Source organism: Acomys russatus, chromosome 3, assembly GCF_903995435.1.
Source record: "Acomys russatus chromosome 3, mAcoRus1.1, whole genome shotgun sequence".
Classification (NCBI taxonomy): Eukaryota; Metazoa; Chordata; class Mammalia; order Rodentia; family Muridae; genus Acomys; species Acomys russatus.
In genome coordinates this window covers 49,684,845-49,693,904 of record NC_067139.1, presented here as the reverse complement: position 1 = coordinate 49,693,904, position 9,060 = coordinate 49,684,845, and the positions used below count along the sequence as shown (strand labels likewise).

General features: G+C 41.1%; 1 non-coding gene across 1 annotated transcript; it reads left to right on the top strand.

Moving 5' to 3' along the window:
• The first annotated feature begins 8,360 nt into the window (after window positions 1-8,360).
• Window positions 8,361-8,524, top strand: LOC127187279 (U1 spliceosomal RNA). The gene has a single exon (XR_007830439.1). It is a non-coding gene; the product is annotated as a U1 spliceosomal RNA (small nuclear RNA).
• The last annotated feature ends 536 nt before the right edge of the window (window positions 8,525-9,060 follow it).

Sequence of the window (9,060 nt, the reverse complement as noted above, 5' to 3'; positions counted from 1 at the left end):
GACTTCATGCTCACCACATCCTCAGCACTATGGAAGGGGGACTAGAACCTGAGATTTCCTCAAAGGGGAAATAGAGTTAACATGGATGCCCTGCCTCCCTGGTGTGGCTTCATATTTAGCCAAATCTCATTCTCCTAGTCAGTGAGCCCAGATTGCTATATGGATTACTCTCCAGCCTACCTGCTCCCTACCCAGGGCTCTGATATCAGACAAAATCTGCATTCCATTAAAGTCTGAAGAAGCAAATAACAGAGTCCTTAATTCTTCAGGAAACCTCAGTTTAAAAAAAGATGACGAAGTATGTTCCCACAACCTTCCATATTTTCTGGTGCTTTCCTAGAAATGGCCCTGGGTTCACAGTGGCTTTGAATAGCCAAGGTTCAAGGAGAGGTCATCGTCCTCGACAAGATGAATAAGCTGTAAACAACCTCAAAAATAGACACTGTGGAATTACCATGCTTTGTTCCTCTTGCTGCAACATGACAGAGGCAGAACAATGTGTGGCATTGCTGTGCCAGCATGACACTAAAGCCACCTGTGACACTCCACCCTGGGTGAGTTTGGGCAAACCAAGAAGTCCACAAAACCATGGGTCTATGCCCTAAGAGAGGTATGAGGGTCATGTGTTCTTGTTTTCAGTAGAATATATTTTCAGTACATTGCCAGTTACTAGGCAAAAGTGACAAATTTCCCAAGCTCCTTCCTCCCTACTGGCAGATATTCCTGTAGAGTGGTCCACTGGAGACAACTCCTGGTCTACCCTGATGTATTGTTATCAGTGCACACCCTCACAGTGGGGTCTGTGTTGATGCATGGTGGCAAGAAGTCTCCCCAAAGTGGGCTCTATGTAGATGCATGTTGTGTGTACTCACCCTCCATGCGGAGTCTGTGTGCACACATGGAGTGTACTCACCTTCACGGCCCCTGCATGTTCCTTTCACTGTCCTCACCCTCTTGGATTCTGGCCAATTTTTAGGGACGTGTTTATAAAATTTATGAATGCGGTTATTTAGAGTGAGCCAGGCATAGCCAAAATTAACCATTGTTTTACTAAAATGTATTTTCCTGGTTGCTAAAAAAATTCAAGTTATCATTTATTTAAATAACAAAAATTCTATCTGAGAGAGATGTTGTATCATTAAATATGGAACATGAGTTGCTGCAAGAGCCAAAGAAGACATTTTGTTTGAGGTGTGTGTGTGTGTGTGTGTGTGTGTGTGTCCAACTTTAAACTTAAGACACCTTTTTTTTGTATCATTAGTTAGAGAAATCCTCTTTGAGGAAGCTTTATTTCCTGGGGCTGTAATACTGCCTGGAGTTGGGATTTTCTCCTTATCCAGCTGTGTGTTTAGGGAAAGCAAAAGCAACCTGGCCAATGACAACTGCTCTGCTTGTCCTTCCTTTGGCTTATAGCCATGAGTTACCCGTTGCAAATTTAAGCTGACCTTTGATGAGGCATCTGAGTCTTCCTTGAAGAACACAGCTGGTTTGATTGCCTCTTGACCTTTGGAGTTCTGAGGGCAACTTCCTTCATCAAGAACAGGTTCCAGTGGGAGCTATGGCTTGAGAGAATAGAGTCCACAAAGAAGGTCCAGGCTAAGATTTGTGAACTGGACTGGCTATCTTGGTGTCCCAACTGCCCAGCAGTTTGGAGAACTGTCCTGGGCTTACTATGGAACAGGGAGCTTTCAATCTGCTCTGAAGAAAATGAGCTTTGGAAAAGTAGATCCAGAACACAAAGCCTCATAGGCAGCAGACGGTGCTTTATTTGTGGCCAGAGCTGGAGAATAGGCCTGCCCGGAAATAGCTACTGCCTCCCTCTCAGGAGAAAGAAGTTGCTCTCAGCCATGGACTTTCAAGTGTGCTTCCCTACATGGTGCCTTGTCATCACTTCTTGTAGACTCTGTTAGCTTTAACTCTATGTTTGCTGTCTTGACTGAGGTGAATGAAAGAAGAGATTGAAAAAGTGAAGTCGATTCCATGGGAAGACACCAGATGATAGTCCGCAAGTGTCAAGACCTTAAGAATCTGGGGGACTATGAAGAACCTGACATAATCCTCTGGAAGGCATCTGGTAAAAATCATATATGCACACACACACATACATACACAAACACACACACATACACACACACACACACACACACACACACACACACACACACACACACACACCTCCTTATTGCACAGGAGGACATCTAGGATCAGGGCAACTTAATGACTCCCACACAGTCAGACAGTACCAGGTTTAAGAACTAGAGTCTTCTCTAATCTACCACATGTGTTCCTAGATCCACAGTCGGCCTTCTCAGAAACATCACCACACAAGCTAACTGTGATCACACATATTTCAACACAGCCCTGCCTTTGAGGGGAGCCTTATCGCCACGCCTTCTCTTTGTGTCTATGAGCTTACGTTGCTCCTGTTCATCATGGTCACCCCTTCCACTGTCACGGGCCAGCCTTTCATTCTGCAGCTCCATCCTCCCAGTGTGCCTAACTTCCATGTGGTGCTGGATTGCACAGATGTGTTCTCTCCACTGGCCTTCTTGGTGCCAAGGTCCACGCCTTCTTCCTTGTATGCTGAAAACAAGAGGTTATCAATAGGCACTAAATGATTCTCTTATCGCAGATGGTCGGTAAGCCTCCAAGTCCTGTTGCAATCAGATATTTGAGTACCCAGTGCAGGCCACACAGAAGAGAGGGCATATATTCTTTCTCAAGGGTACTAAAGGAGGCTCTGTGGGCAGCCTTCTATTAAATGGTGATTTTAGTGATAGGTGAAAAAAAATTGCAGGTGGAACTGGAAGAGGACCATTTTAAAAGCTAGAAACTGACAAAGATATTTGTTTTGTTGTTGTTGTTGTTGTTGTTGTTTTTTATTTAATTTTTAATTTTTTAAATTTTATTAATTTATTCATATTACATCTAGATTGTTATCCCTTCCCCTGTTTCCTCCCATTCTTCCCTCCCTCCCACTTCTCCCCTTCTCCCCTCCCCTATGTCTGTGACTGAGGGAGACCTTCTCCCCCTATATATGCTCTTAGAATATCAAGTCTCTTCTTGGAAACTTGCTATCCTTCCTCTGAGTGCCACCAGGTCTCCCCATCAAGGGGACATGGTCAGAAAAGGGGCATCAGAGTTCGTGTGAGAGTCAGATCTCACTCTCCACTCAACGGTGGAGAATATCCTGTTCGTCGGCTAGGTCTTGGTAGGGGTTCGAAGCTTACTGCCTATATTCTCCTTGGCTGGTGCCTTAGTTTGAGGAGGACCCCAGGATCCAGATCTGCCTGTCATAAAGTTCTTCTTGTAGGTTTCGAGGACCCTGTGGGTCCTACTATTTCCCCATTCTTCCATGCTACTCTTGCCTAAAGTCTCAATCGGACGTCTTCTCCTCTGACCCACTTTCTTGGTAAGTAAAGATTTTCATGGTATGTATCCCTTGGACTAGTGTTTTGATATAAGTGAGTATATACCGTTTGTCTCTTTTTGCTTCTGGGTGAACTCACTCATTATGATAATTTCTAGATCAATCCATTTGTCCACAAATTTCGGGAATTCCTCGTTTTTAATAGCTGAGTAGTATTCCATCGTGTAAATATACCACAGTTTCTTAGTCCATTCTTCTACTGATGGACACTTAGGCTGTTTCCATGTTCTGGCTATTATGTATAAAGCAGCTATGAACATGGTTGAGCATATGTCCCTGTTATGTGGTAGGGCATTTTCTGGGTATATTCCAAGGAGTGGGATGGCTGGGTCTTGAGGAAGCTCTATTTCCATTTTTCTGAGAAAGTGCCAGATAGATTTCCAAAGTGGTTGTACTAGTTTGCATTCCCACCAGCAATGAAAGAGTGTTCCTCTCTCCCCACATCCTCGCCAACATGTGGTGTCATTTGAATTTTTGATCTTAGCCATTCTGATGGGTGTAATATGGAATCTCAGTGTCGTTTTGATTTGCATTTCTCTAATGACTAACGAAGATGAGCATTTCTTTAAGTGTTTCTCGGCCATTTGATATTTCTCTGTTGAGAATTCTCTGTTAAGTTCCAAGCCCCATTTCGCAATTGGGTTGTTTGGTTTTGTGGTGTCTAACTTCTTGAGTTCTTTATAAATTTTGGATATTAAACCTTTGGCAAAGATATTTGTGAAACCTAGAACTTCAGAGTGTCTGAAATATAGTGCATCTTTCAGCAGGCTATAAAAGTATGGCCATTCCAGACCACAGGACCTCAGTGTGCTGTGAAGCAAGATGTTTTTTTGTTGTTGTTGTTGAAGGCAACAAAGTATTACAAGCTTATTTTTTAGATGAGTGAATATAAATGAAGGGATTAAAATAGTATCTGATATATTAAGTACACATAAAAGGATGAATATCTTATTAGGACTTTTGTACAGAAAGTATCCAAGCAGTGTGATTAGGGAGACGGTGGGGCACAGGTGGATGGGTGGAATGAACATCAGCCAAAGCCTGTCAGTTAAGCCCAGCTGCTCATGGGGCAGCCATGGTAGTGGGAAGCCTTAGAAACCTCTGGAACATTCCTACAGAAGAGAAATGAGTCACCATCATCCAAGGATTGCAAATGTGCTGGGTAGCTGAGGATGAGGCCAATGAGCTCAGTCAGTCAAGGCAGCTCTGTGGAAGGCTAGCTAGGATGCAGGCCATGTGTTGGGTGTGCAGGGGTCAGATTGCAAGCTGATTTAGATCCCCTTCCATGACCATCAAATCAACTTGAAAATCTTTTTCTCTTTCTCAATGATTTCCATTGGCTATGGAGGTCACAACTGGGGTGGCTGATATTGGGATAATTTTCAAAATCCCAGTAGAGTAGTGTTACAGAGCATGGACCTCCATGACAAGAAGCTACCATCTCTCTTCTATTAGCTGTGCCTTGTGGATCATTGACATTCCCTCATAGAAGGATGGATTGGGAAGCTGTAACTGATATACCTGGAGGCTGTCCCCTGCCTCAACTAGGCTGCAGCTTACTGCTAACTCGAGGCTTTCTTTCCTAGCAGAATGAGTGAATGTAGTAGTGACCAGGAAGACCAGGCTGTGAATGGCTTGGATGTGAGAGTTCCCTGTAAAAGCAAGGTCACACTTCACAGCAGGACATCCAAAGAGCCTTCAGTTGCCTATGTTCAGGGATACAAATGTTTTCTGAACTATATATAACATTTATTTTACTTTTTATTTATGTGGCTCTGTATGGGCAGGCATGTGTGAGAGGACAGCTATGGAGATCAGAAGAGGACATCAGATCTCTTGAAGCTAGAGTCACAGGCAGATGTGAGCTGACCAATGTGGGTCCAAGGAGCTGAGTTCAGGTCTTCTGGAAGAGCAGTGGGTGTTTCTAATGACCTAGACATCTCTCCAGGCCTATTATTCAGTTTATTTTAAAGGTCTTCACCTAAGATGATGTAATTAAAATTATTTAAGTCCTTGGCATCATTACAGTGATATGAAAGCATTAAATGATGAGCCTACCCACTAGGCTTTGCAGACCTAATTGTATTCTGCTTCATATCTGATGGGCAAGCATCATGCTGGCTGAGAGTTTTACCTGAACCTTGTGCTCCTCTAAAATGCTATTTTGAAAAGGCAAAGTAATTACTAAAGATTTCTCTCTATATTTTTTCACCCTTTCAAAACAAATAAAGAAACTGACTTTTAGCCAATATGGGTAAACAATTCACCAAAGAGCACAGAAGTCCTTATGTATGAGGATTTCTCCATCACGGTCACTCTGGTGGCCGACGACCCATACACATTCCTCTCTGTTTAACTACATTCTGCGTCTCTGAGGTGTTCCTGGCAGGATTAAATGCAGAGGCCATCAGGTTCATCTCTGCCAAGGTATGGGAAGACTAAACTCCACACAGTCTACTATAAGAAATCTACTCATCAGGACAAACTAACCAAACCAGTGCTACACTGAGAAACACATGTCTGCTTTGGAGACTGTGAGCTTTATGAGGTAAATAATTTACAACACATTTAAACAACCTCTTCTACAAAAAAAAAGTTTTATATCTCTACACCAAGTGAGCAAAATATTGTAGTAGAAAGTGAAACAAGGGTGAGGAAGTTAAAGTTTTCCTCTTCTGGTCATTAGGAGAAACCAATAGATCTCTTTCAAAAGACACATTTAGTTCCATGAAATAAAGCACATGGAATTACAAAGTAAACTAATTACATTACAATTTGTTCAACAAAATACATTTAAAAGTTCTGATTGTGAATTGTCTTTTATTAGCAAATTAGCCAACAAGATCTAGTAAGGCATCTGATAATTACTATAATTTCAAAGTGCTGGCAAGTGTAAATAATGTCTTATGTGAAAATGAATGTTTTTGATCATAGCAAAGTCACAAGCATTTCTAATAGAACTGTGGTCTGTTATTGGTGTTCATGATGAAAGGAAACAACAGATTTCTCTTAAAAGTTAAGATAACAATGTAATATGTAATAGATGTAACACTGCTTTCTGTCCAAGTCTGTGGACTCTCTAAGTTCCAGGTTAAATGTCCTTATTCAAAGAACATGTACACTGGGATCAATTTGCAGTTTATTTTAACTCTGTGAATTCTAAGTGATGAGAATTAGAAGTATCATTGGTCTTTCTAATAATTAGATGAACATTCATCCTACATTTTACACAGAGATGCATGCAGATTATCCATTGGTGGTAGTTAATGGAATCCAGAAAAAAAAAGTCCTGGTCCACAGGGCAGGAACCATGCTTACTAGATTGTTTGTTCAGTTGTGTAACAATATAGCAACAAGAGATCCAGATAATGTTGGTGATCAGAAAGCAAAGGTGGAAAGTGAGTTTATTGGTAACTATAACATCAAAGTTAACAGAGTCAAGCTGTAGTGAGAATTTGGGGATTTGGGTTTCCTTAAAAAAACCAGAATTATTATAAGAATATGTTTTTATTTTAAGCCAAGTTGTGGGGATTTGAGGTGCTTCACAGCAGCTGACTGTGATTTGCCTCGTGCTCTGGCAGGGGTGTGATTTTGCCAGCTGCACAAGGTTTCTGCAATTGTGTGACTTTGGGAATTCTGAGCACTTTTCAGAGGGTATTTAAATGTTAGGGCCTGAGATGCAGAGGATTCTTGGTTGTTGTTGTTTACTGTTGGCCACAGTTTGTTAAATAGTCACAAAGAAGAAGCAACAAGAAGAAATTAGACATCCTAAAAGTGAAGATCAAACTTTCCCCAAGAAATATGATAGCCCTAATCAGCAGGAAGTAGTCTAATGATAATGTTGCCCCCTTTCTAAGCCTTGACTTTATTCAATGGTCTCTCTTTTTTTCTCCTATCCTTTTTCTCTCTTGTCTAGTGTTACGGTATTGAAAGGGTGGAAGAAAAAAAAACCAACAAAGTAGCTAATGCCATAAAGCAATCAAGAATTAGGTAGAATATTCTGAAGTGATTTCTGTTACTTGAAAGACACAATTGAGAGTATTTTGATGATATTTAATGACAGCCACAGCTTTTACCTACCAGGTATTCATTTTCCTTTCACATGATGGCAGTACCTGTTTTTGTTTTTTGGAGAGCAAACGCTCATGATATGTTAGTCAACACTGCCCTAACATAATTTCACTTCCTTTAGTTTCAAGTTGAGCCCTTGTCTTACCATTGACTTTTCATTGGCCATAAAAATTAGGTCTAACAGTGACTTGTAACTTAGACAAATGGGAATCTGAGCACTCTTCTTGGAATTTATCAGCAAGAAAAATCCTCTAAAGCATGATGAATGGAAAGAAAACTGTTTGTCATATGAAAGGCAACATCCTCTAGAATGAAGAAAAGTAGAATGCAAACATGAAGGATTAATATTGAGTCCTGAAGAGGTCATCTGTATTTCTAGATTAAACTGTGCCTGAAGTGAGATGCATCTGTGCCTCAGGGACATGCCATTGCATTCCTTCTCTCGTGTGAGCCATTGTGAAATTGATGTCTGCCCTTCATCAGTTATTTTGAATGGTAAATTGCTTCTTGAAGAAGCCAATGAAGATGTACAATTGCTTCTCTGATGGCTCATGATTTCTCTTGCATCAAGAGTGCCAACTTTTGCTTTCCTACATGCTTAGGACCCATCACAGGATGATAGCAGAGAGGGGATGTAAAGGGATGACAGTGGATGTAAAAAGGAAAGCACAGATGGCCTGAATGTGCCTCTCAAATCTTAGCCAAACCACTCTGCGCAGCTTTACCTTGCCTCATTCTGTTAGCTATCTGGCCTTTAGCATCGTTAACTATGTCATCCAATGTCTATAAAGGATCAAAATAATAGATCAGCCTCAATGTTCTTATTTTATTTTTGTGCATTAAAATTTGAACCAACAACATACTTACCTGGCAGGGGAGATACCTTGATCATGAGGGTGGTTTTTCCAGGGTGAGGCTTATCCATTGCACTCCGGATTTGCTGACCCCTGTGATTTCCCCAAATGCGGGAAACTCAACTGCATAATTTGTGGTAGTGGGGGACTGCGTTTGCACTCTCCCCTGGTTTAAAAAAAGAAAAAAGAGAAAAAAATATGAACCAACAGTTTGGAAATGAAGGCAAAGAAACTTTACATGAGGTGAATGAAAAACTGTGTAAAGGTCAGCTAGAGCCAAAGTGGCATTTTAAAGGCTTCTCAATGAACCCCCAAATGCTGAATACCCATTCTATGCCACCTTGTAGTGTAGATTCATGAGAAAGGATTGGTAGCCAACCTTCTTACTTCAGAAAACTTCTTATAGTGGTAGAGGGGAAAAAATAGACAAAGAAATAAATTAACAGGAAAGTTTCGTGTAGAAATAACTAAATGCCTACAGATATACAAACTGACAGAGTGACGGAGAATGACCTATCCAATGGTGAGAGGTACTATCCTACTTCTTGGGTTGGCTTTGCCAGGCAACTGAGATGTGCATGTGGTCTCTTAGCATTCTAAAGTGATGATACTTTAAGATATTTTTTGACTATATGTACTCACATTGCACAATCTCACTAGAGGATGCAGTAATTTTTAAAAGTGTTTGTGCTGTAATATTGATCA